The sequence below is a fragment of the Mesocricetus auratus genome, unplaced genomic scaffold, assembly GCF_017639785.1.
Source record: "Mesocricetus auratus isolate SY011 unplaced genomic scaffold, BCM_Maur_2.0 Super-Scaffold_100028, whole genome shotgun sequence".
Lineage (NCBI taxonomy): Eukaryota > Metazoa > Chordata > Mammalia > Rodentia > Cricetidae > Mesocricetus > Mesocricetus auratus.
The window spans coordinates 6,884,005-6,910,445 of record NW_024429209.1 but is presented as its reverse complement, the minus strand read 5'-3'; the positions used below and the strand labels follow the sequence as shown (position 1 = coordinate 6,910,445).

Here is a 26,441-nt window from a genome sequence, read left to right as displayed (position 1 = left end):
CCATCTGTCTGCGCTGGGGACCGAGCAGAGCTTGCTCGCTCCCCGGCTGGGGCTGCATCCCCTCACCAGGCAATCCATCATGCTGCAGGGGGATGGCGGGAGGGAATAATAGCACGCTAATAAACTAGGGGCTTTTTTCATTCCCAACTAATTTTTAGTAAATGAGCCCAATCCAGACAGAGCAGGAAAAGAGCCCGAGGAGATGGGGCGTCTGAGATGCGCCTCGCTGGCTGGGGACAATGGCTCCCGGCCTGGGATGATTCTCAGAGATCAGCTGAGGAGGAAGGGCCTGTAGAGGGAAGAATGAGCCCCGAACTACTTCCGGGTTTGCAATAGGGACTTCCGGTTCTGACTCTTAGTGTTGGTGGGGAGGAATGGCCCAGTTAATACCTGAGTTGCGTTTGACGTTTGGGAGTGAAGAGGACTGTGGCTTTTGCGGGAAAGCAGTGGTCAGGGAGTTATGTCTAAGCCTTGGGCTGAAAGTTGAGAACGGGAAATGAACCAGGGGTCAGAAGCCAGGGAGAAGAATGAGGACTAGGATACAGGATGGCGATGGGACAGAGGCTGTGAATAGTCAGAGGTCACAAAGCCATGTCATCATCGGGCAGTGTCCGCCTTGAGGCAAACCTTCCAGGACAGGACCAGGAAGAGAGGTATTCTTAGAGACTCCTGTAATTTGGGAACCCCTGGCTGTTTTTAACTTCTCTTTCTGTCTCAGCATTTTGCTTAACAAAGGGGAGGAACTTAAAGATGTTTTTAAAGGAATACAAGAAGCAGGTTTGGTTCAGAGCAGGTGGAGACGATCTGGTCTCAGAAAGCACTTGACAAAAGCAATCGGATTTGTAATCTCTTGCTGCTGGGACAAATCACTCCCAAACTAAGTGGTAACTTTGGACAACACAAAAGTGCTATTATCTCAGTTACAGCTGTCAGGGCTGTGGGGTTGCTGTGTCTGTTCCCTGGCGGGGTGAATCTTCCTGGCACTGAACTCTTCTGTTTTGCTTCAAAAATTTAGAGATGGTTCTAAATTGTTTAGTATCCTCATTAAAAAGTGGAGGTCTATCTCCCTCTAAATACAGCCTGTGACCATTTCCCAATAGAATGTGAGAAAAATGAAACCAAGCCACTTCTAGGCACAGCTTTTCTAAAAGGCCGGGAAGCTCATACTTTAGTATCATTAGACCTTGAGTTACTGAATAAGAAGTCTGACTGTGCTGTTGGACCCTCCAGACAGGCATTATGTCCACACACAGAGAGGAAGCCACAGGCTAAGCCCAGGCTTCCCGTTCTTTCTCAGATCCATACCTAACAAGCTCCCCATCTTGGATGCTTCAGCCCAGTCCACTCCAGTCCACAAGTTGACTGAACACTAAGCAAGCACAGTCAGTTTCACTGTGGTGACTTGAAAGAAAATGGCCCCCAAAGGGAGTGGCACTATTAGGAGGTGTGGCCTTGCTAGAGGAAGTGTGTCACTTTAGGGGTGTGTTTTGAGGTCTCTTTTTTTTTCAAGCTTCCTTTGGTGTAATAGTCAATAGACTTCTTGTTACCTGCCTGCGGGATGTAGCACTCTCAGCTCCAGTATCACATCTGCCTGCATTCGGCCGTGCTCCCTGCCATGATGACAATGGACTGAACCTCTGAAACTGTAAGTGAGCCACCTTCAAATGTTTTCTTTGTAAGAGGTGTGTGGTCATGGTGTCTTTCTTACCAATAGAAACTCTAAGACATTCACCTAGAATAGAAAAATGACCCAGGTGTGCCCGCTAGTTTTATGTTAACTTGACCCAAGCTAGAGGCATGGGGAAGGGCCTCAATTCAGAAAATATCTCCATAAGGTTGGACTAAAGGTAAGCCTGTAGGGTGTTTTCTTAATTAGTGAGTGATGGGGGGGCAGCCCCTCATGGGTCAGGCCACCTCTGGGCTGGTGATCCTGGGTTTTATAAGAAAGCAGACTGAGCAAGCCATGGGGAGCAAGCTAGTAAGCAGCACCCCTCCATGGTCTGTGCACCAGCTCCTGCCTCCAGGTTCCTTCCCTGTTTGAGTTCAGGCTCTGACTTCCCTCAGGGATGGACTGTGCTATCTGGAAGTGAGAGTGGAATGAATCCTTTCCTTCCCAAGTTGCTTTTGGTCATTTTGGTGTTTCATCGGCATGATAACCCTCAGACACTGGGTAAATGGTGCTCCAGAAAAATGAGATATAATCAAATATTTTTTCTTTAAAAAATGTGTTGGGTAGGGACCTAGGGAGATGGTTCAGGAGCTAAGACTGTGCACTGCTCTTAAGGATGACTGGAGTTGGAGTCCCAGCACCCAGAGCTGATGGATCATCAAAGCCAGCAACTTCAGCTTCAGGGGGATCTGATGCCTCTGGCTTCCTCTGGCATCTATACTTACATGCTCACACACACAAAATTAAATATTAAGAAATGTGGGTGTACGCAGGTACACATGTATGTGTGTTTGTGTCACATCAGAGGGCAGCCTCAGAAACAATGTCTATCTCCTTTGAGACAGTTTCTCTCATTGGCCTGGGTTTCACTAAGTAGGATAAACTTGCTGGCCAGTGAACCCCAGCCAGGGACCCTCCCATTTCTATCTCCTCTGTGTTAGGATTACAAGCCCACACCACCTTGCCCGGTTTTCCTTTAGGTTCTGGAGGTTGAACTCAGGTCCTCATGTCCCTGATGTAAACATCTTACTTATTGAGCAATCACTAAGAATTATCTTTTTCGAGGAGTTAATCAGAACGCCCAGAACCCAGGTTGATTATACCTGGTCCAAGTGCATGTTTTGTGCTTCGATTTTTTTCTGTGATTATTTCTTCCCAAACACCTGTAGACTTTTACTTAAGGTTCATGCATAGAGAACAGGGCAATCATCGCCTTTGGAGGTCTTCCCTTCTCTAGTGGGATGGTGATGGATCTCTTCCCTTCTTCCTTTTCCCCTCCCCTTCCCCCCTGCTCATCTCTGTCCTTCCTGTATGTATTTGTTGGTGAGAGAGTCAGGAAATGTTTCTCAGAGGAGATGATGCTGAATTGGGTCTTGACAGGAAGGAATGTCGGAGTTGAGCAGACACACGTGAAAGGACTCTCTAGAGAGGGCACGTGGCAGAGTGGGCGCTGGTTGTGATGGTTTGAATGGGAAACATCCCATCCACTGTAGGCTCATTTATTTAAACACGTGGTCTCCAGTTGGTGTTGCTGTTTGGGGAGGCTATGGAACCTTTAGGCAGCAGAGTCTTTCTGTAGGAAGTATATCATTGCTGGTGGGCTGGGAAGACTTATAGCCTCGCAACACCTCCTGTTCTCTCACTTTACAACCTGCTTGCAGATGAAATGTGACACCGTCCCCCCTTCTTGACTTCCAGGTGAGGTCATGCTCCTGTTGCCCCACTTTCTGAACTGCCATTCCAGACTCTATCCCTCTGGAATTGAAGGCCAAAATAAGCCCCTCTTCCTTTGATTGCTTGGTTCACGTATTTTTATCATAGCAACAGAAAAGCAACTAATACACTGGGGTTGAGAGTGAAAAGTATGTGGAGGTTGGGAATGTTGGGACTTAGATGGCAGCATGGGATGGCATGGAGGCCGTGGAGTTGCAGGAGAATGGTTAGTTTGGAAAGTGTAGTGTGTAGTATTTTGCTATGCTACTTGCAGTTCTGCTGTAAAGGACAAGCCAAGCCAAGAGGATGGATAAATCTCCAGGGAAGTGTTTGGCATAGACTGTGTACAAGCAGGCAGCTCATGAGAGGCAAAATGTAGAGGATGTCCTACGTATCTACAACAAGGAAGCCTGGGAGACAGGCAGGGTTCCTGAGACTCTTAATATATAGAGTATTAGTAGCTTGCTAGTTACAGACATATTATAGGTAGATCAGTAGCACTTATAGTGAAACAGGAGTGTTGGAAACTAACAGGTGGAAAGGCCAAGTCGTGATTGTGTCACTTCTGGTCCCATAGCCAGGTCATTCTTAGGTGGTGTCACTAGCTCTGGACTCCTCATAGCCCCATATCTATTCCATCCAAGAATTCCAGGAAAAGACATGGATGTGGGTTAGGACTGTGGCCAAATCAGAGCAGTGACCAGGAACCATGACAGCCTCTGTGACTGGTGTCTCTTAGTCTGTTTTCTGTTGGTAATGTCACAGCACTACAGGCTGGTTAAGTCATAAGGAAAAGAGGTTTCTTTAGTTCATAGTTCTGCAGGCTCAAGGGCCAGTATCTGGGGTCATCCTAAGGTGGAGCAGGTACCACATGACAAGAGACCAGATAGCTCATATGTGTCTTCTAATAAAGCCACCAGAACGCAAAGCCACACACTAATGTGCATGGTGAAAACAGCTCACATTTTGATAGACTCTTTTTAACCTGTACACTATGGGTATAACCCACTGTTACTGTAGACTGCAGAGGAATCTGCCCAGGCTGCTCACCAACCTACCTTTTTTTTTTGTATTGTTGGTGGTGAGAATGTTTTTGGGTTGGCAAAATGCTTCACCAGGTAAAGGTGCTTACTGCCATGCGGATGATATGAATTTGATCCCTGGATGGTGGAAGGAGAGAGCTGAGATGACTTTCCCAGGTTGACCTCTGACTTCCACATGTGTGCTGTGGCATGTGTACGCTGGTACCCATATTTGACAGTTTGCAGTCATTTGTAACTAGTTCTGGGAGTCCTGATGCCCTCTGTAGGCCTCTTGCAAGCACACAAGAACACACACACACACATATCAAAATAATAATAACAATGTTACAGTAAACAGCAACGTTTTTAGTGTTTACATTGTATTGGTATTATAAATAATTTAGAGGAGGTTCACACTGTATAGGAAAATGTAGATTATATGTAAGATTTATATCATTTTATATAATGGATGTTGTGGTTCAATTATGACATGTCCTCCACAGCCTCTTATGATGAGCACTTGGTCCGTCTGGTGGCACCGTTTGAGGAGGAGGTGGGTGTGCTGAGGGTGGGCCTCACTGTAGGAAGGAGTATACAGGGGGCTGTGTTTGCCTTCATCCCTTCCTGTGCCTGCTCTGTTCTCTTTGCTGTCCTGTCTGCCGTGATTCAAGGTGATTCACCACAGCCTCCTTGCCATGATGGGTAGAAACCTCTGTGATCAAGAGCAAAGTGAAAACATGCTCCTTAAACCACACACACACACACACACACACACACACACACACACACACACACCATACACCACAAACGCCATATAGAAACACACACCACACCCATGCCACATCCACCCACACCCACACCACACACCACACCCACACCACACACACAATCACACACACACCATACACCACAAACACCACACACACCCACACCACACCCACACCACATCCCCATACACACACCACATCACACAATCACACAATCACACACACACACACACACACACACACACACACACACACACACACACACAAACCCCCAACATCCCCCCTCTGCCCTTCATCTTAGCACACAGGGACACTGTGAAGACCTTAAGAGCCAGACAACCATTTCTCTTTAGTAAAAAATCCAGATAGGAGCAGGGATTTGTTTGCTTTAACAGAAAGAATGTTGCTAAACATACTTTTTGTTGATCAACATTTTTTTTCATCAAAATTGCTTTGTTGGCATGCTTTAGAGTCAATATATTGAGCATCCACCATTTTTAATGTCTGGATAATATTCCACATTTTATATATTCTAATTGTATCTTCTTATAATGCATGTAACAGAACACCTCAAAACCCAGCGGCTTAAGACAACAACCATTTGCTACCATTCCTGGGGGACTGCTGTGACAATGTTTTTTCTGAGGACTATTCTCAGAAGTGAAATTAAGAAAGTCTGATAAAATGGCTGAAGGAAATTAACTTAAGCTACAGCTTGGCCCCAAGGAGAACTTTGGAGGGAAAAATGTACTCCAGCCTTGGTCCTACCCGAGTGTCTTTAGATATATACCTTTTCTGTTAACCCATCACTAGCCACAAATGCACAGCTCTGTTAGCCAGGATGGTGCCATTTGAATGGGGACTAACATTCCAGTTTTGTGCTTGCTCAGATTTTCAGTGTGACAATTTCTCTGATAATTGAAATGGATTCAAAACTGGTTCCCAGGGGAGTTATGACTGTGTGCTGTGTGTCTGAGAAGGAGTCTGACCCAGGCGGATGTAGTGTAGACAGAGGAGACGGAGTAAGAAGAGAGATAGTAGCCATGTTGGTTGAGGATTTGCTGTAGTTGACCACTATACCCAAGGCTTGAGGGCTCTCCTGTAAGCTTTTGGCAAATTTGGCATGTAGTTCTACCACAGAATCCACATGGTAATTCTTTATTTTTGTAAAAATAAACATTTTATTTATTTTATTTGTGTATATATATATTGTGTGTGCGTATATGTGTGTGTATTGTATGTGTGTGTATTGTGTGTGTGTGCGCGCACACATGTGGGTGCCTGTGGAGGCCGGAAGAGGGCACTGGATCTCCTGAACTGGAGTTCTGTTAAGGGCAGCTTTTCCTTTTGCTAGCCGCTTTGGTTTATCCCCTGCCAGTCGCCTGGGCTCTGCCGTGCCAGCCTGGTTCTAGATCCGCATCAGTCCCAAATAAACACACAGGAGGCTATATTCATTATGAAGCTGTTGGCCTTGCTTGTCTCTTACTGGCTAGCTCTGCTTTAAGTAATTACCCCATAATTGTTAATCTAAGTATGTCTCTTACCGGAGAATAGTTCTGGGCTCCTACCCCCATGGCGGTTACATGTTGACTCTCCTGTGTTTCTCCTACCCAGAATCCTCCTTGATTCCTAGCCCCACCTATCTAGATTCCTATTGGCCAGACAGTGCTTTATTAGCATAAGACTTCCCCAACAGAGTTCCAGGTGCTTATGAGCTGCCCGTTCTGGGCCATGGGTCCTCTGAAAAAAAGCAACAAGTTTTCTTAACTGCTGAGCCTTCTCTCCAGCTACAAGTACCCATTTTATAGACCAAAAAACTGAGGTTGTAAGAGGCAAGTGTCTTGCTGGCCTTCAATGCCCCCTTCTTTTCCAAGAACTCTCTAAGGACCTCTCATCTTGGGTGAGAGAGAAAAGAGAGAGAGAGAGAGAGAGAGAGAGAGAGAGAGAGAGAGAGAGAGAGAGAGAGAGGGAGGGATGGAGGGAGAGAGAGGGGGGAGGAGGGACGGAGGGAGAGAGACAGAGACAGAGAGAGAGAGGGAGGGAGGGAGGGAGGGACGAAGAGAGGGAGAGAGAGAGAGAGAGAGAGAGAGAGAGAGAGAGAGAGAGAGAGACTAGAATCTAATCTGCCCTTCAAGTTTGGGGACATGTAGATAGTAGCTTGAGTGCCACAATGTTGAGAGTACCTGGGACAGCGATATGGGGAAGGTAGGTGGTGGAAGACTGATTTTGATGTTCCAATCCAGTGGTGATTTCTGGGGCCTCCTCTCCCAGTGTGTTCACTTGAAACTTCTCCCAAGTTCTGCCAGGAGTGAGGGCGGGAGGACTGGAATCCTCCTGGGGCCGAGGCTGCCGCTCAGCTCGCCATGCAGCCTGACAAATCAAGTGACTAAAATCCATTAATTAGCAGTTTTGGAAACAGTTGCAAAGTTAATTATTCCGTTTTCTGATGAAAGAAAGCTAATTTTTGGCATTTACCCTGACAGTGACATGAACTAACATTTTTCGAGTTGACATCCCTCAAGATAAATGATGCCAGGAGGCGTCTGTGCAAACATCCTGACCCGCAGCTTGTTGTGAGGCTTGCTTGTTCCTGGTGCCTTCGCCACACTACTTGGCCTGGTGAGTTTGTGGGCGTGTGGGGAACCAAGTAAAGGTCTCTTCTGGAGGAGGAAAAGGCTGATGAAGAAGGGTGATACACAGAAGAGAGTGAGGAAACAAGGGACTGTTTGATTAGTCAGGTTTTGCTCTGACTGGAAGAGTTGGGGTGACATTAATATGACTGTCCTTCCATCAGGAGGAGGCGCATACCTAGGGGAGGCTTCTGATTTTTTTTTTCAGAGCTTGCTTCCATGTTGAGATCTCTGCCATCAACTTTGCTTTTGTATACAAGCCCTGCACATTTAATTGCCTGCTTGACATCTCGAAGGCATCTCAAATTTGGCACATCCCAAAGGAAGCCAGAGTTCTCTTGTTGATGTTTACTTTCCCCAAGTTTTCCCTGTTCATGGACATGGCTCCGACATCTGTTCAAGGGCTCAGGTCAGAACCGAGTCCAAAGCCGGAACCCAGACTCCTGTGATTTTCCTTCTCTTTATGAATTCCCCACAGCCAGTCTGTCAGCAAGGTCTGCCAAGGCCGCCTCCAAAGCATCTCCAAAATGTACCTCACGTATGGCATCTGCTACCTTTGTATTTACCACTGCTGTCCTTGTCGAAGCATCATCTTTCCGTCCAGCTGAGCTGTCCCATGGAAATATAACACATCCCACCCATGAAAATGTCAACATTTTCTTGGCACTGCACTGAAAAAGCAAAACAAAACAAAATAGGTAACTGTAATTTGTGTATATGAGGGGTGTGTGTCTGTGCGCGCACACACGCATGGGGTGGCATATATGTATGAATATGTGTGTGGTGTGTATATGTGGGATATGTGTGTGTAGTGTGTGTATAGTATGTAGGTGGCAGGTATGTACTGGTATATGTGTGTGTGTGTGTGGTATGTGTTTTATAGTTTCTGAATATGTAAATGTGTGTGTGGCATGTGTATGCAAGTGTATGTAGTATGTGTGTGTAGTTTCTGTATGTGTATATATATGTATGTATAGGTGATGTATATGTGGTGATATGTATATATGTATATGTGTGTATGGTGTGTATACATGGTGTGTATGTGGTGGTGTATGTGTATATAGTGTGTATGTAGGTGATGTGTGTGTATGTATGTGTGAGATGTGTGTATATGATGTGCACATGTACGGATGTGGTATGGTGTGTGTGTGTGTGTATGTGCATAGAGAGACTAGAGGACAATCTCTGGTGTCCACTCACCCAAGGTGATGTCAGGTGTTGTCCACTCTTTTTGAGTGGTCTCTCATTGGCCTGGAACTCACCAAACAGGCTAGGTTGGTTGGCCAGTGAGTCCCAGAGATCCACCTGTCTCTGCTTCCCACCATTAGGATTCCAAGAGCATGTCATGATGCCTGGTTTTCATTTCAACCACAGGTCCTTATGCTTGGGAGACCACATTTTACTGACTGAGGCATCTCCCAGCCCCATAATTTTTTTTTTTTGGTTTTACGAGACAGGGTTTCTCTGTATTGTTTTGGAGGCTGTCGGTCCAGCCCGGCCTCGAACTCACAGAGATCTGCCTGCCTCTGCCTCCCGAGTGCTGGGATTAAAGGTGTGCGCCACCACTGCCCGGCCCAGCCCCATAATTTTAATACTCTATTTTAGTCAACTCATTACTTCAAACTACTGACATATTAACATAATTAGTATAAAACAGTATTGAGATACTTTACATTATTCTCTAAAAGATGTGTGTGTGTGTGTGTGTGTAGGTGATGTGTGTGTATGTGGTATGTGTATGTATATTTGAGGTGGTGTGTGTGTGTGGGAGGGTGAATATGTAGTGTGTAGATCTTCCAAATGCAGCACACATTTTACACTTATTTTATAATTTCAATGGGGTGGCAAAATCTTCATCCTAAACACTTGATTTGTATTTAGGTTTTATAAACTTGACAGTTGGAATCACATCCCTAAGTTATTCTAAACTTACTGAAAGTTCAAATAGCTGAATCAAGTAGTGTTTGAGTGTGAGTGCAATCAATTGAAAATGCAGAGGATGTTTGCTGTCTTGGTTTCACTAACTACATTTCTAAGTGTGGCTCGGAAAGCTATGCCTGAAAGCGCAGTTCAAAATGATTCCCTTTCCCATTCCTGCCCCTGTACACGTCTTCTCTGTAACCAGAGGGGGGGGGCAGAGAGACAGACAGAGACAGACACACACATAGGCAACAGAGAGACAGAGGGAGAAGGGAGGGAGGAGAATATGTAAATGGATCATGACATGTCCACAGTCCTAGGGTTGAAACAGGAAGTTGGGGCTGAGGACGTAGCTGCCTAGAATGCAACAAGCCCTGGCGTCTATCCTCAGCACCTGGAGAATTACAGACCTGTAATTCCAGCACTTGGGAGGATTAGGAGTTCAAGGTCATCCTTGCCTACATACAAGTAGCTAGCTTGGGGTTCCAGGTTCTTGCCCAGTCTGGCTCCTGCTTGCCTGCTTCTCCCACCCCCCTCAGGCTTCTCTCCCTATATTCAGTTTGTCCAGTAACTTTGGATATGGGCTTGTCTTCATTTTTCAAACATGTCCCTGATGCTGCAGAAGCATGGCTGCAAAGGATAGTGTGGGACAGGTGTTGGGGTACCTCTCAGGCCAGGTGCTCCTGGATATCAAAAGAGCCCCTGGGAGTAGGGGAGTGGAGCTATGGAGAGGGGAACCAGGCTCGACTTAGCCCTCTGTGGCTTCCTCTCTCTGGAGAACTGAGCTGGGATCAAGGGCTTGGGGAAGCATCCCTCTTAACACAGGCAAATTAATTGGAAACAGATGTCAAGCAGTGGGAGTTAAATACAGACATCTCACCAAATGTCAGCCCTTCCTCTGGGCCACAATGGAGTCCTCCATTCTCATCCTCACTGGAGAATTGGGAACAAGCTTCCTATATATGCTGGTGGCATGGTTAGACCCTGAGGATCCTTTAGCTTTTTGCAAAATCTCAAGCCAAATGACAGCTCCAAAAAATCAGAACTGACTAAGGCTGTTCATTCGTATTAAACAAGCTGCTCTCTCAAATGAACCAAAGCTACATTATTTGAGAGTTTTGATTTTCTTCCTTGAGACAGGGTCTCATTTAGCTCATATTGACTTCTAATTTACTATGTAGTTGAGGATGGACTTGAACTTCAATTCTCCTGCTTCTAACTCATCAATGCTAGGATTACACCATGTACCACATCTGGCTTATGAAGTGTTGGGGATGAAACCCAGAGTCCCCTGCATGCTAGGCAAGCACTTTATTGACTCCACTCCACCCCATCTCCAAATGAACCATTTCTTATGTAGCTACAAGAGCCTTGGGTTATAAGAATGGGGAAGTTGCATCTTAGCTTTTAACTTCAAAGGGTAAAACTGAGGCCTATGGGAGATATTTTCCAAGACCACTCACCAGGTTAGTGTCTCAGTTAAGTCAGTGGCTATTTTTGCCTTGGAGTGAACTGAAACTCCTACATAGCCTGGAAGGTCTTTTACCTCTTGCCCTCTGCCCTCTTACCTCAGTCTCATCTCTTCAGATTTCCTGGAGCCAGAGACTCTCTTGTATTCCTGAAGTCTATCACTCCAATCCTTTTGTCCGTGCTGTTTCTTTTGTTTCTGCATCTGTCCTAATAAATTCCTGTTACTGCCTCCCCTGAGAAGTCCCCTTGTCTCCAAGGTCAAGAACTTCCCTTGATGTTTTCTCCTGGGCTCCTCTAGCCACTGTGTTGTTTGTATATTTCTCTGTCCTTTCCTTGATGCTTCATGCTCTTGTGTGTTAGTATACTTTTACTTCCCTGGTGTTTGATGCAGTCTGACCTATAGTAGATTTTACATGAATTTCTGTGACTTCAATGTCATCAAAGCCAAGGGACACCTTTGTCTTTTTAGTGCCTCTGTAGTATCGGATGCCCCTGAGCTCTGTGATGTGCTGTCCCTCTTTCTTAGCACCTGAATGAATGTTTATCCCTCCTCTCTGTGCTGCTTCAGGGTCTACATTAGCTGCTTTTTTCTACTATCATTGGGGGCATGGTAACTTTCTAAAGTAAAGAGTTTTGCTTAGCTCTCAGTTCTGTAGATTGACAGGATGGTGCCAGAATCGTCTTGGCTCTGGTGAGGACCTCATGGCATTGAACCAGGACCATGTGTGTGAGGAGGAATAGATCGCATCACAAAGTGATGGAGGGGTTGGGCTTTTTCTTTAACATTTTTGTGTAATATGTACTTGTGTGTTTGAAGCATGTGTCCCTATGTGTGTACATAGCACACTTATGGAAGTCAGGGGATAATTTCACATGTCATCAGTCTTGAGGCACCTTCCACCTTTTGCTTGAGACAAGGTCTCTCATTGGCCTGGAAGTTCTCAAGGTAGGCCAGGCTAGCCCAGAGCTTCTAGAGACCCACCTGTCTCCACCTCTAATCCGAGCTGCGTTGCCCTTTCTCTGGGACACCCTCCTTCATTTCTGATCCAATCAGTTTTTCTTTAACCTTTGGGTTTTGGGTCAAAGGATGAACTGTCTGAATGAACCACTGACCATTTCTTGTGGGCTGGGGCACTGCTACTTCAAAGGAATGGGTCGTGAGCTGAGGGGCAGGACTGGTAGAGTTGCATGTGGGGAAGTTAGCTTAGGGTTTTTCTTCTCAGTCCTGGGGTAGGCAGGCCCAGTGCAGCTGCCTTATTAACTCCCTTCAGTACACTTCCAGCCACTATGATAAAACACTCAGCTGAATGTGGCAAGAGCTCATAAAAGGAGGATTTAGTGCCATTTTATAGCTGTCAGGGCTGACTTCTACACTGAAACTGGTATATGTTAAAAATCCACATCAGGGGATGGGGGTGGGGACCAGAAAGATGGCTTAGTGCGTAAAGGCATTTGCCACACAAGCCTAGAGATATGAGTTCAAAACCATATAAAGGTTGGAAGTAGAGAACCAACTTCACAAAGTTATTCCTTGACCTCTGCACACATGGCGTGGCATGGCATGTGTAACCACCCCACCTGGCTGATAAATAGAACATCAAAAATATTCACACCTGTCTTAATGCCTTTGGGGAGGAGGAGCCTCACCTTCTAGGTCACATCCCAGGGGTAAAGCAGGGTGTGTAGACTCCTAGTAGGGGTCAGATGGAGCTAACCTAGGTCTTACGTAACTTCTGAAGAAGCAGTCTGAGCAGGTCTGTATGGGTGAGTTTTGGGAAACCTGTATTGCAGTTCTGGCTGAGTAATCTGATGGTGCCTGTTTGCTGAGAACATGAACACAGTGCTAAAACCAAGGAAGTAGCAGTTCAGGAGGGCTGTCAGTCATCTTACTTACTATTTCTTGCCTTGTAATCAGCTTCAGCATCTTTGTCTCCGGCCCTCATTTTCAAAAGTTGGCAGAAATTATGAAACAAGTACAAGATGCTGTAGCAAACAATTCCCAAATCTCTGGATGTCTCTTGCTTTCATCCAAATACAACGTGGGCCAGGCAGCCCTTTGCAGCCTTGACTCAAGGGAACCAGATTCTGTCTCTCACAAGGTCTTCTTGGACCCTTCTGCTAGATCTTCTGAAATAACTGAGACTGAAATTTGGGTGGGATATTTTAGTGACAGAGGTTTACACATTGCATTCATATGGCAGTCAGCCTCCAGTTGGTTTGGGTAAGGGAAGTTTTTCTGACTTAAAAAAAAAAACACATCCATCTGCTTCCTTATTATTCAGGACTGCTTGCATACTAACATGGCAACATTGCGTTCTTGTCATGAAGCCTACACGACCTTCAAAGCCTCAAGTATTCACAAGTTCTTTCTTTACAGAAAAATGTTTGCTGAGTGCATATGATACATTCCAGATCAGGTCTGCAAGTTGTATCTACTGCTTCCCTCTGTAGTTCACTGGCCACAACCCAAATGTTAAATGAATACAAAAATCATTTCAAGGGAACCTGGGAAGTGTCGGAGAGCAGGTGGGTTTGTCCACATTGACAGTCTCTGCCATAATTTCCTCAAGAACATTACAAGGATGCAGTAAAATAGTGTGCAGAAAGTGAGTCTTAGACTCTCTGCACTTGGCAACAGTTCACAGCGACATCTATGTCTTTAAGGTCTCAGAGACACGCTAAGTGGCTAGAATGAGGGATTATAATCCTTGGTTCTGTAGGAAAGAAGAGAAGTAAATTGCTCAGGTCTCCTGGTACCCAGGATGTGAGTCTAGTACCTTGTTCCATTTGATCTCATTTTGGGGCTCTGTCTGCTTCTATATGTCCAACTGGGTATGGGAACAAAAAGAACTTGGGGTACTTTCTTGGGTTCTACACCTGATATGTTAGGAGAACTGCTGTGTGCTCACCCAGCTCAAGGTACCCTGGCTGGACACTGATGACCAGATGCCTGCTCTTCTCCCACCCCAGCCTTGTCTTTAACCACCACTTAAAAATAGCAAGCATGGGAAATTATAGAATACTTTCTATTAATTATAGCATATGAAAGATATATAACATTGAGCATATGTTATTAATGATATTTTTACTTTGGAAAGTTAAGTATAATAAAATTTATTTAAAGCATCGACTGGAGGTTAATTAGTAGTTAAGCCTGATATTTTAAAGTTAATTCATTAATGTGAAAGTGATTATTCACTAATAATAATGAGGCAATTCTCATTTTAAGGCCAAGCTTACTGAGTTTCCCCCTTTTGCATTTATTTTGCCTAGAACTGAGATCCTGAATACATGCAGTATGAAGAGCATGCAACAGAATAGATTTTTTTCTTAATGATACAAAATTTGTTTTAGTAATAGAAATCTAGAGCTACTTACAGTGACAGTCATTTGCAAGCTTCATTTCAAGGCCATGGTCTAGACCCAGGCCACTAATCATCAGCAATAGTAGCCTGGTGATACTCTTTGGTTACAGGGTAAAATCACCTACCTATGGGTGGTAAGTCTTGACATTGGATCACCCTTCAGCACTAGGTCACCATCAGAGGTGATCTGACTCTTTGGAAGCATTCTTGCCTCTCCCAGCAAGCATCACTCTCATTGGAGCCTGAGAGCTGAGTCTACATTCCAACCTCTTTCAGCTCAAATCATGCCCTTACTAATGTCCCAGGATGAATCACAAGCTGGGGGCAAGGAAGGAATTCTCACTTGCAGAGATTCCCAGCATCCATTGGGTAGTGGTTGGCGATAGGGAATGAGGCATCAAAACCAAGCAGACTTGTGTTCAAACTTTGTCAGTATCAGGCTTGTAAGATGGTTCAGCAGGTCAAGGTGCTTGCTACCAAGAGGACCCAAGTTTGACCCCTGGGCCCCATGTACTGGAAGGAGAGAACTGATTGCTGGAAGTTGTCCTCTGACCTCCCTACCCCTACCCCATGTCATGTGTGGGTGCACATAAACACAGAGACAAACAGACACATTGCACGCACGTGTGCACACACATACACACATGTCTAATGATATTCGATGCTACATAAGGAAAAAGATATATTTATTTACCAGAGAGAGAGAGAGTCACACAGACCAGGAGTTAGAAGCGTGGCTAGCTTCCAGGAGCAAAGGGGAGCCCCTTTTCCTTTCGCTTCCTTTTATCTCTACCTTGACCACGCCCTGTTGGGTGGATAGCTCACTCCTACACACACGAGTAAAAAACTGCCAGTGCCAATCATCAATGATGTCCTCTGACACAAGGTACTCAGCATCTCTGTTTGCCTAGTGGGGGACATCACATTCAATGGAGGTGCCACAAGGCTTTGTTCTCTCCTTCACGCCTGTGCTGTGCTTCTTAGTGAACAGACTTTGGAGATTCTCTGTAGAGACTGACTCTTCTTGGCCTCCTTCAAACTAAGGTAGCTGATTTTCTATTTACCAGAAAACACTTCAATGCTGACACTTGCCATAGTGATTATTTTATGACACACTGTGTCTTAATGATTTGCTTAGAAATCTATGAGTCAATTTGCCTTTGTGTGTAACCAACAATTACATTCAATCTGGTATATTTTTTTGGGGAAATGAATTTTGTCAGGGAATTAATAGGTTTAGGGGATTAGGCTCCATCTTTGAGACCCAGTGACACCAGCACAGGGAATTCAGAAGGTAGGAGTTTAAAAATATGGGTAGGTAGAGTCTTGGATCTTTATCCATAGTTAGTTCAGCTTTCAAACCCCATTAGGGGTCAAAGTGCAGAGAATAAGTGTCAGTGATATGCTCAGCCACAAATGAGACATCTGTAACACACACACACACACACACACACACACACACACACACACACACACACACACACACACACGCTGTGTATGCCCCAAATCTTAGACAGTATTCCTGAAGAAGAGCAAAATGATTGTAAGAGCCAGAGGGAGGAGAGAGCAGTAGCAAAACCGTGTCTCTTGGACACGATGGGGATACTGTACTCAGACTCACAGCAGCTGTGGTTATCTTTGTAAAACCTACAGGAAATAAAGCTGATCAAAATTCCAGCATGGAGCAGAGATGAACTCGCAGCTCCCTTCCCCTTACTGAGGAGCTCCTGACAGTTGGTGGCTACTAAGGGAGGGAGAATAAGTTGGAAGGAGGGGTCAAAGATGGTGGTAAATTTTGAAGGAGTTGGGAGTGTGTGTGTGTGTGCATGGTGAATATGACCAAAATATAGTGTATGCATGTGTGCAGTTCTCAAAGAATTAGTAGCAATATTATTTTAAAAACATTGGTAGATTGACAGATGCAGATTGGCTGGAGCCCTTCAGCAGCTCCTTTTGGAGAAGGTGATGGGTGAAACTCTGAGGTGGCTGCTGTAGTACGTCAGAGGCTGGCCAGCCCAGCCCTTCTGCCCTTCCATGGTGGGATCCATTTGCTTCAGACCTCCTGGTGTCTTTTTTATGCTTCGTTGGAAGCAGGCTAGGGAGGCTAGTCTATCTGGATGCCCTGATTGCTGATCAGAGAGAGCAGTAAGCCAGTTAATGAAACAGTTCACAACCCAGGCAAATCTCCAGGGTCCAGCAGCCCAGAGGGGGCACAGAAGCAGCAACTGTGACAGATGCAGTTAGATAGAAGACTCAGGGAGGTATGACCACATTCAGCATCAGCTGGTAGAGCACCCCTTCTCTTTCATCGCCTTCCCTTTTTGATACTGTGGACCCCTTGGAGCTCTGAGTAACCTGTCACTGATATTCATCATGACAAAACAAGCTGTATGCATTTCCTTGACCACAAGAATCCTACTTTGGGAGACATCTCACAGGACTGTGTACACCTTCGTTGTGCATGTAGGAAGGCAGCTGTGGGCACCCAGGTCCCTGGACACCCACATGTGAGGCTCTCTTGAGCTTATGGGAGTGCTTCTATTTGAGGTAGGGGGAAGACCTTGTGCAGAGTGAGTGAGGCCCTTGCTTTCCTCCTGCATGGTGTGTTAGACACAGAAGACTTAGCCATGCCTCCTGTATGCCATCACATGTTTCCCACAATGCACTGGGCTTTATAACAAGCAAATAGACAGTCCTGGGCAGGAATATGCATGGAACGTGGTCCTGAGGGGCCTGGTATACTATGAGGTCACCATGGTCCTCTCATACCCAGTGCTATGAAAACACAAGCTACACACCTCTGTGCATAAAGAAACAGCAATTTTAGGTGGTAAAGTGTTTGCTTTGCAAGCCTGAGTACCAGAGTTCAGTCCCAAAAACTCATGTAAGAAAACATTGTGAGGTAGTACATGCTTGTAATCTTCATGATGGGGAGGTAGAGACAAGGCACTCCCTGCGACTTATTGGCTAGCTAGCCTAGCTTATCTGGTGAGTTCCATGCCAATGAGAGGCCCTGTTTCAAAAACCAAGGTGGACTCTGCTTTATAGATTATATCTAGGGGCTGGAGAGATGGCTCAGTGGTTAAGAACACTGGCTACCCTTCTAGAGGACCTGAGTTCAATTCCCAGCACCCACATGGCAGCTCACAACTGTCTCTAACTCAGTTCCAGGGAATCTGACACCCTCAGACCAATACACATAAAATAAAATTAAATAAATTATTAAAATTATATCTAAGGTAATCTCCTGACCCCTACATGCATGAAAGGACACTCTCATATTGTATGTGTACCTGCACACACAGTTTACTAATCAGGCCTCACCATACTTATCTTCCTCTTTTTTTTTTTTTGAACTTATGAATAGAGGGCAGGAGACCTCACTGAACAAGCTAAGCTTTCACAAAACTATTCCACATTTCCAAGAAAAACAGTGTCTTGCCTTTCCAGATGACATTCCTGGCCAGTGGTGTTTTTTTGTTTTTTATTTTTTAGCTCTGTGTTTTTGACACCCTGATATGGCTTTTCCTATGGTTGATTGACCTATGAGTGAGGGAAGGAAGGAAGGAAGCCAGGTTGAGGCTTCAGACATGGTGACTGGGGAATGGGGATGCTTGTGGGAGTGGGGGGGGTAGGGGAGATAGGGAGACATGGCTCCCCTCAGCCCAGCTGTAATCTGTGAGGGTGAAGCTGTGTTGGGATCTCCAGTGAGGGTGGGAACAGGGTTCCCAGGCCTTGGGATAAGCAGAGACCCTGAGCAGCAATTTTTGGTTTACATTTGCAGAATGGACAGTGTGTGGTGTCTCTGTTGAAATTCAGTGCAGATGGTGTGTCCTGGTGTCTTGGCTGAAGACTGCAGCCTCAGGGTATTGTGGGGCTTCTCTCTCTTTTTTACACCGGGGTTCCTGCTTAGTGCTTCCCTTTAGGATGGCCTTCGTGGTACCATTGCCAATACACCCCACTTGAAGGGCCACATGGGGATGTGGGGATAGTGCCTTGTGACCAACAGCAGTGGCAGTGACAGCCTGGGTGATGGGAAAGGTTTTCCTGGTCTCCAGACTGGAATGGGGCAGATCAGGACTGGAGGAGAAAGAGAGGGAGGAGAGGATTTGGGAAGGAAGATGTGGAGGGTGGAGGGGGAAGAGAGGGACCTTGAAAGTAGGGAGAGGGGGTGGGGAAGGTGGGAGGAGAGGGGCAGAGGGAGCAGGGGTCCCTGACTGGGAGGCATTCAAGATAAGGGTGACACATGAGTGGCACCCAGTGACTTAAGAGAGAGAAGAAGTTGGCGGCCTGAAAGGGAGGGAGACAGAAAGCAGGGCTTTTCAATATGAGCATTCATGTTGCACTGACAGCAGTCATTTATCACACCCTGAATGAGAGCGCGGGGCCCAGTGCCCCGCCAAAGGGCTCTGGTTAAAGTTTTACCTGCCTGTGAAAGGGCTAGGATCTGGCTAAACAGCAGCCCTCCCTTCTGTGGTTGTGGGGGTGGCCCACAGGAAACCATCTGTTGGAGCAGAAAGACCCTGGCATGAGGAGATGACCGGGGGACAGGATGTTTTTGGGTATAGAGACACCCTCCAGGCATCCAGGCCAGTTGGGATAGAAGCCGCCCTCCCATGTGGGTTTGGAAAGGCCAACTCCAAGCACTCAACTAGCCTGCCCCCAAATCAATCTTGTGAGTCTGATGAGGGTTTGGGGCGGGGGAGGGCAGGGTGCATATTTGCCAAAGGGCATTATTGCTCTATAGCTCAATTTTGTGTGTGTGTGTGCATATGTAGATCTCTCTCCTTCCCTCTCTCCGTCCCTCCCTCCCTGTCTGTCTGTCTGTCTGTCTCTCTCTCTGTCTGTCTCTCTCTCTGTCTCTCTCTGTCTCTGTTTGTCTCTGTCTGTCTCTGTTTCTCTGTCTCTCTCTCTGTCTCTGTCTCTGTCTCTCTATGTGTGTGTGTGTGTGTGTGTGTGTGTCTGTGTCTTTGTCCGTGTATGTAAGACAGAATTCAACACTGGACAGGACATTTTTCCTCATCACTCTCCATATTATTTTTGAGTTAGTGTCTCTTGACTGAACATTAAGCTCACTGATTCAACTAAGCTAGCTGGTCAGCGAAGTCCAAGAAGCTGCCCCTCTTGGTCTCTCCGGCTCTGGAATTTCAGCTGCGTACTGCTGTGCCTAGATTTTTATGTGGCTCCTAGATGCCCTTATGCTTCTGTGGCAAACACTTTATTGAATGAGCTACCTCCCCAGCCCCTAAGCTCAATTAAAACAACAAAACCCAAAATGTTATGCAGTAGTTCTCATGTGTCAGATGCCATTTCCCCCTCCTACCTGGTCCTCGGCTTGTCCTAATTGCTTTGGGGTAGAACAGGGAGCCTGAATTGTGTCCTGCATAGGGGATATTAAGGAATAGACTCCCTCTCAGTTTTTCATGTCATTAATTGGTGATCTTCAGACTCTGAAATAGCATTTTCTCTGTCCCATCTCTTATTTCATTATCCTCAGTTCAATACACACCAGTGCAGCACAGGCAGCCTGCTCAGATAGATTAGGAATTATTTAAATGAGATGGGGATGTATGGGTAGTTAAAAACGCAGTCTCCTATTCTGCCCTAATTATGCATCAAATTATGTTACAATTATTCCCAAATAAAAACTGGCTGAGAATCTCAAAAGGGGAAGCCCAGAACGTTGGCAGAAAAGTGCAATAGGACATGGAGCATAGGGCATAGGGGGAGCAACCATCCTGGACCCTAAATGTCTAAATGTGGTCTCAAACCTCAGCAATGCATGTGTCCTTCTATCTCTCCCTTTCCTTCCTTCCTCCCTTCCTCCCTCCCTCCCTCCCTTCTTTCCTCTCTCCCTTCCTCCCTTCCTTCCCTCCCTCTCTCCTTCCCTCCCTTCCTTCTGTCCATCCATCCTTTCTCCCTTTCTCCCTCTCTTCCCTCCCCTCCTCCTTATCCCCTGTCTCCACCCTCCATCTCTTCTTTCTTCTTTTTTCTGTATTTTCCTTTCTCTTTCCTCTTCTTTCTTCCCATCCCCTTTTCCACCCACCCTCCAACTCCACTGCCATGCTAGGTCCACTTTAGGAATTAATGTCTCAAGCCCCAGCAGCTGTGTGTTCTAAAAGAACTGGTGCAGCCTCTCTTAGCCTCAGTTTCCTCACTGTGAGATGGGGTGCTGATATATGCTTCCCAGCACAGGGGAAGCTTTGGAAGATAGACTAGGCTGTCATCATTACTGTTGTCAGCTAACTAACTGTTGGGTCTGTCCCTGTCATAGGACTTTCTGAGGACTTCGAGCCTGGGGGCAGGTCTTCCTACTCTCCACTGTGGTTCCCATTCCTCTGTTCAGCTGATTAGGCTGAACTGGACCTGGGGTAACCATAACTTGGGGTTCAGGCTTCAGCCAGGCTCCAAGCTTTCCACACAAGACTTGAAAAACACAGAGCATCACTCCATGTGCTGTTCTGTGATGCTTGCCCCATTCTCAGAGAAAGGGGAGATTCTCCCGTGTGATGTCTCAGAAGCAGGGCAGAAGGGAAGAGGGAGCCAGCAGGTCCCCAGGCTGCTGCTGAGGTTTTCTTGGAGTTCTTTGCTTTTACCCGCTTGTTTAGTGCTATTAGCTACTCACATAGGCATCTCTGGGGAAGAGTTCTGATTCATCTTTATTAATAACTTATTAATAATTATTAAGCATTACGAAGCTGCTCATGCTGCAGGCCTCTAAGTCTAGCTGCTTCCATTTCTCTTCTCCCAGGCCTGCTGCTCACAGCCCCGCACATTCTAGTCCTTAGGCAGGCTGCTGCCAGAAAGGTGCCACTCCTGCTCTCTGGGTATTAGATGGGGACATTACTCAGGGCTATCAGCATATCAACACATGCCCCCACAGTATGGATGGCATTGTACTCTCAGAAGATGTCGCAGTGATAGTATCTGCTACCCGGGAACGAGACCTTATTCGGTAACAGGCAATGCACAAAAAGCCATGCTGAGCTGAGGTCCTTAGGTAGGCCCTCATAAATATGATCCGTATCCAAACAGAAAGAGAGATGTTCACAGATACAGCCATGGAAGGGACCTTTGGGGAGAGGCACAGAGATGGCTACGGGAAGCTGAGGTGGAGTTTGGAATGGAGACTTAGTAATCAAGGTCTAGACATAAGAGGAGAAGACCATATAAGCCAGATGGATGGGTCCAGCACCCAGAGTGGTGCTTTTCAGAAAGAGCATATGTGTTCACTAGTTATGACTTCTGGGGTCCCCACCTTCAGAGGTCAGAGAGAGATAACCTGGGCAGCCCTTTATTTCCTAAACAACCTCTTCCCAGTGAGACCTGTCCTTTAAGCACCTCTTGGACTCTCTGAGAGATGCTAGGGCCTGACCTTGGAACCTCTTTGATTTGCAAATTTGCTTGTTTTCACTTTTAAGGACTTGCTTCTAATTAAGGTATCCAAAGCCTGTGTGTTATTTTTAGATGCATCTTCCTTAAAAAAATGTGGTTTATTTTATTATTTTTTTCCTGATGTGTGTGTGTGTGTGTGTGTGTGTGTGTGTGTGTGTGTGTAAGACAATTTGTGCTAATTAGATGTAAAAATCATTCCTGGGAAGATTATGTAATTGACAAGCAGTTTACAAAATAGACCTCTGATATTTGTACTGCAGCTTTTCTGTGCAATCAGTAAACACTCAGTGCACTCCAAGGGAAGGTGGCTCGGGATGGGACTGCTCTTTCCAAGTACGGCTTCAGGCCCTTACTGTGGAGGTCCATGCTCCACACAGCATGTCGGGCAGTGCCACTCAGGCCCCTGGCTTTGTCTCCTGTTTCTGAGGGGTTCACATTTGGCTTTCTTCTCAGCTCTGTCTAAGTTCTGATGTGAATCCACAAGTCCCCATACCCTGACAGGAAGAAGGCCTGTTGGGTGATGCTTTAGAACAGTGGTTCTCAACTGTCCCAGTGCTGTGGCCCTTTAATACAGTTCCTCATGTTGTGGAGACCCCAACCATAAAACTACTTTCATTGCTACTTCATAACTGTAATTTTGCTACTGTTATGAATCATAATGTAAATATCTATTTTCTGATGGTCTTAGGAGACTCCTGTGAAAAGGTCTTGACCCACAGGTTGAGAACCACTGTTATGGGGAAGGGAGGGAGGTTTCCAGGGGCTCACACAGGCCTCTTTCCTAGTTGATGTTTTGACTGATGATTTACATGAGGCCTCTAGAAAATGTTAGTTACTTGGGTAGGTACACATTGGATCAGTGTTCAAACCTGGAGCTAGGAAATGACTCACTAGATTCACGGCACAGGAAGATATGATTTGGAGGCAGTGCATTCTCCAGGGTCTGTCAGGAGGCTGAATTCACACCAGGTTTCAGCAGGAAGAGTTCTACATTAAGAATAACCAAGTGAGGACTGGAGAAATGGCTCATCCATTAAAGGCTAGGCTCACAATCAAAAATATAAGAATAGCCAAGTGAGGCTGGGGGAGAGTGCTGGCTGCTCTTTCATCAGTCTGGGTTTGGTTTCCAGGCTCACATGGCAACTCATCATCTGTCAGTAACTCCAGTCCCAGAGAATCTGGCACCTTCCGCTGGTCTCTGAGGGTACCAGGCACCAGGAATGCACAGAGTATAAGTTCATGCACAAGCAAATATAACACATAAAAATGAATAATGTGTATGTGTGTGTGTTTAAACAATTAGGCATTAGACAACTGAAGAGGTTAAACGTGAACTCAGGGTTTGATGTGGGGGACCTCAGCAGAAAGCAGCTGTCAGGGGCAGAGGAAACCTAAAAAAGGCTGGGAATATTCGAAGTCTAAAGTTGGGAGGATCCCCAAGGGGTCAGAACTTAGACGGAGGGAGGATGGTAGCTGAGAGGGACTGGTGTCTTTGAGGGCATACAAGGAAGCCGATCCTGTGAAGATGGAAGGGGCTGCTGACTGGAGTCGGTTACTTGCCCTGGTGAGCTTCTTCTGCCAGAGTAAGGCAGTGTTTGTTCTCAGGTGACACAATTCAGAACAACAACAACAACAACAACAACAACAACAAAACCCCGAAAAAGCAGGAAGTCTGAAGGTGTATACCTTTTTTTCTCCTCATCTTAAGGCTCATCTTGGCAGTGTCTTTGAACCAGGGAGAAGCATGGTTTGCAAAGCTCCAGACCCACCATTGAGAAACAATGTGTTAGGGTAGGTCGAAGCTGGAGGAAAACAGTTTGATAAGGATACAATGTACATCACCAGACACTGGGTGCACTCCAAGCCTGATTGTTAGGAGCGGTAAGTCCAGCCTGAGGGAAGTAGTAGTCACTCTGAACTGGTCTGATCTCCTGGGTTCAGGAATGTGTCCTATAACTGAAGAGTCTACATGGAGATGGTAGCTTTGCCTGCAGAGCGGATTCATAGTGATGGCAACACACACAAGGGACAAGGGGTCTCAGGACCCAGGGCAACAGAGGAAAGTAAACAAAGATGGTTTCAGATTGCTGAGGTTTCAGGTGAGAGGCAGAGAGGAGCTGATGTCGGTAAGTCCAGGTAGTTGGCAATACTGGTGGAAGATTCCAGAAAGGCAGGGTCCTGCTTGGGATAGGGAAGGCTTATTTTGCCTAAATATATGAGAACAAGACATTTCTTTTGATTATAGAATTGAACCTTAGAATGCTTAGAATCACCAAGATTTCTGCAGGCCTGGGTGAACCAAGCTTCCTGTTACGCGTGGAGGGCACTGAGCTGCATGCTGTGGTGGGTCCAGCCTCCCATCTCTCCCACCCTGCCTGAGATCAGGCTAGACCAGGCATTGGCTTCCCCCACCCTAACCGGTGACCCCCACCCCAGGTCTTCAAAGATCCATCTTCAGATTCCTTTGTTTTCCAGATGTTTCTCCAAAGCTAGACCTATTCCTAAGAGGAATTTTGGTCCCAGCCCTTAAGATACCAACACACCCCCTTCTTGTATTTACAAACATTTAAAGCGGCTTATGAAAGTCATTTGTAATGAAGTCCCTATGCAGGACCACAGTTAGCATTCTGGTCTTTCTTTTCTGTACAGATATATTCACTTTTAAAGGTAAACCCACATTTTTGTTTAAATCTTTTCCCTTCCTTCTTTAACCCACAAGCAGCTTTAAAAGGCCAATATGTGTTTTTTTAAAAAGATTTAAGTTCGAAGTTTTTCCTGTCTGAACTCTTCCTCCCTTACTCTCTTTCTCCCTCCCTCCTTCCCCCTCCCCCTCTCTCTGTCTGTTTCTCCCCCTTTCTCCCTTCCCTTCCCTTCCCTCACCCCCTTCCCTTCCCACAATAAAAAAAAAGATTTAAGTTCACACTAGTGGCTTAATATTCACCTCTTGGACGATTCCATGAACTTGTATGAGGCATTTGTCACATAATTGATTTTGAATTTGCTTTCATGGCCAGATTTCTTGAATTTTGTTGAGAATACAAAGAGCAAGACACACCCTAAGCACACTAAAATTATTTTCAGCTAACAGTGCCCCCTCTAATACCCCTCTGTACAAATATTGTTTCAGCTGAACATTTTTTGTGTAAAACAAAACCCACAGGTTAATTTAACTGTAACCTGCTTTTCTATTATTTTACATGTGCCTGAATAGCTCTTCATATGCATATTAACTGTTTGTATTTCCTCCTGTTTCAATGGTCTGCCTTGACCTCTGCCCCTTTTAAATGGTGGTATTGATTATTGTTCCTGAGTCTGTAGCATGGAGAGATTTAAAATTTTTATGTGGTCACATTTATTGTCTTTTCTTTTATGAATTTCCCCCATGTTTTTATACTTAGAAAACACCTTCACCTTGTTCCTCCTCTTCTTCTTTTCTTGTTATTGAGCCTGTAAATCCATGAGGGAATCCCTTATTGTTGGAACACTGTTCTAGTACCATGTACTGGACAATTGATTTCTTCACTAGTCTTAGGTATGTCTTTATCATTATGTAATTACTTATGGTGTGTGAATGCACATACACAATGGCATACCTGCACACACACACACACACACACACTCACACTCACTCTGAAGGACTTGCACAGCCATTTGTTCCCTGGGGTCTCCTTGGGTAGTAGTGAGTGCCCTGTCAAGTGAGGTAAGCAAGCAGGGATGGGGAGGTCAGGGATCAGATCAGGTTGGAATCTTTCTTTTCTGGCATTTCAGGGATTTCCCTGCCCTGAAGGCCTCTGCAGCCTCTGATGTCTCCAGAGTAGATGATCAGATTGTTGTTTCTGTTTGTGTTGGTGGCAGGGACTAAGTCTGGCCTCACTGGAAAGACCCAGAAGTTCTGGCTGGGCAACTACCCATATCACAGACCCACACGCTGTTCACCTCTCCAGATGTTCTTTGCTCTTGTAGCATTTCGCTTGGTCAACCATTATGGCTAACATTTTTTGTCTGCTGTCCACTAGATCGTAAACTACAAATGAGGATAGAGGCTTGGAGTCTCCAATAGGTCAGCACTTGAGGTAAGGAGGTGTGGAAAGAAGGGCCAGTGTGGCTGGTTTTTTGGAACTGATGCATGGGGAACTCAGTGCCTTGTAATCTGAGCGAACAGCAGAGACAGTCATCTTTTAGGGAACAAAGGGACAGCCAATCTGAAGTGATCACTCCAGGAAACCCAGAATAGTTGTGGGCCACAGCCAGCCTCGCCTGGTGCATCTCGGTCCTTATGGAGCCAAGAAAGTCACTCCCTTGACCCTGAGCAGACACCTGACCTCTGGAACCAATTATTCCTCTTCTCCACTAGCATATTCCCGACAAAATGAGGTCGGGAGACATTTGCATCCAAACCACCAAGCTCTTTAAATGCTAGGGCCTGGAGGCCCGATGGGTTTATTAGATTATCATTGCGGAAGTTAATAAAGAATTAATTTCTCTTCGTG

The 26,441-nt window shown here is 45.8% G+C and overlaps 1 long non-coding RNA gene across 4 annotated transcripts in view; it reads left to right on the top strand.

The window, feature by feature from the left end:
* Nucleotides 1-552: 552 nt before the first annotated feature.
* The window catches only part of LOC110343263, a 184,818-nt gene continuing 158,929 nt past the window's right edge, over nucleotides 553-26,441 (top strand). For all 4 annotated transcript variants that reach the window (XR_005871520.1, XR_005871521.1, XR_005871522.1 and 1 more), the window contains exons 1-4: nucleotides 553-653; nucleotides 1,511-1,645; nucleotides 7,655-7,790; nucleotides 8,010-8,499. This is a non-coding gene — a long non-coding RNA (uncharacterized LOC110343263). The remainder of the gene's footprint in view (nucleotides 654-1,510; nucleotides 1,646-7,654; nucleotides 7,791-8,009; nucleotides 8,500-26,441) is intronic.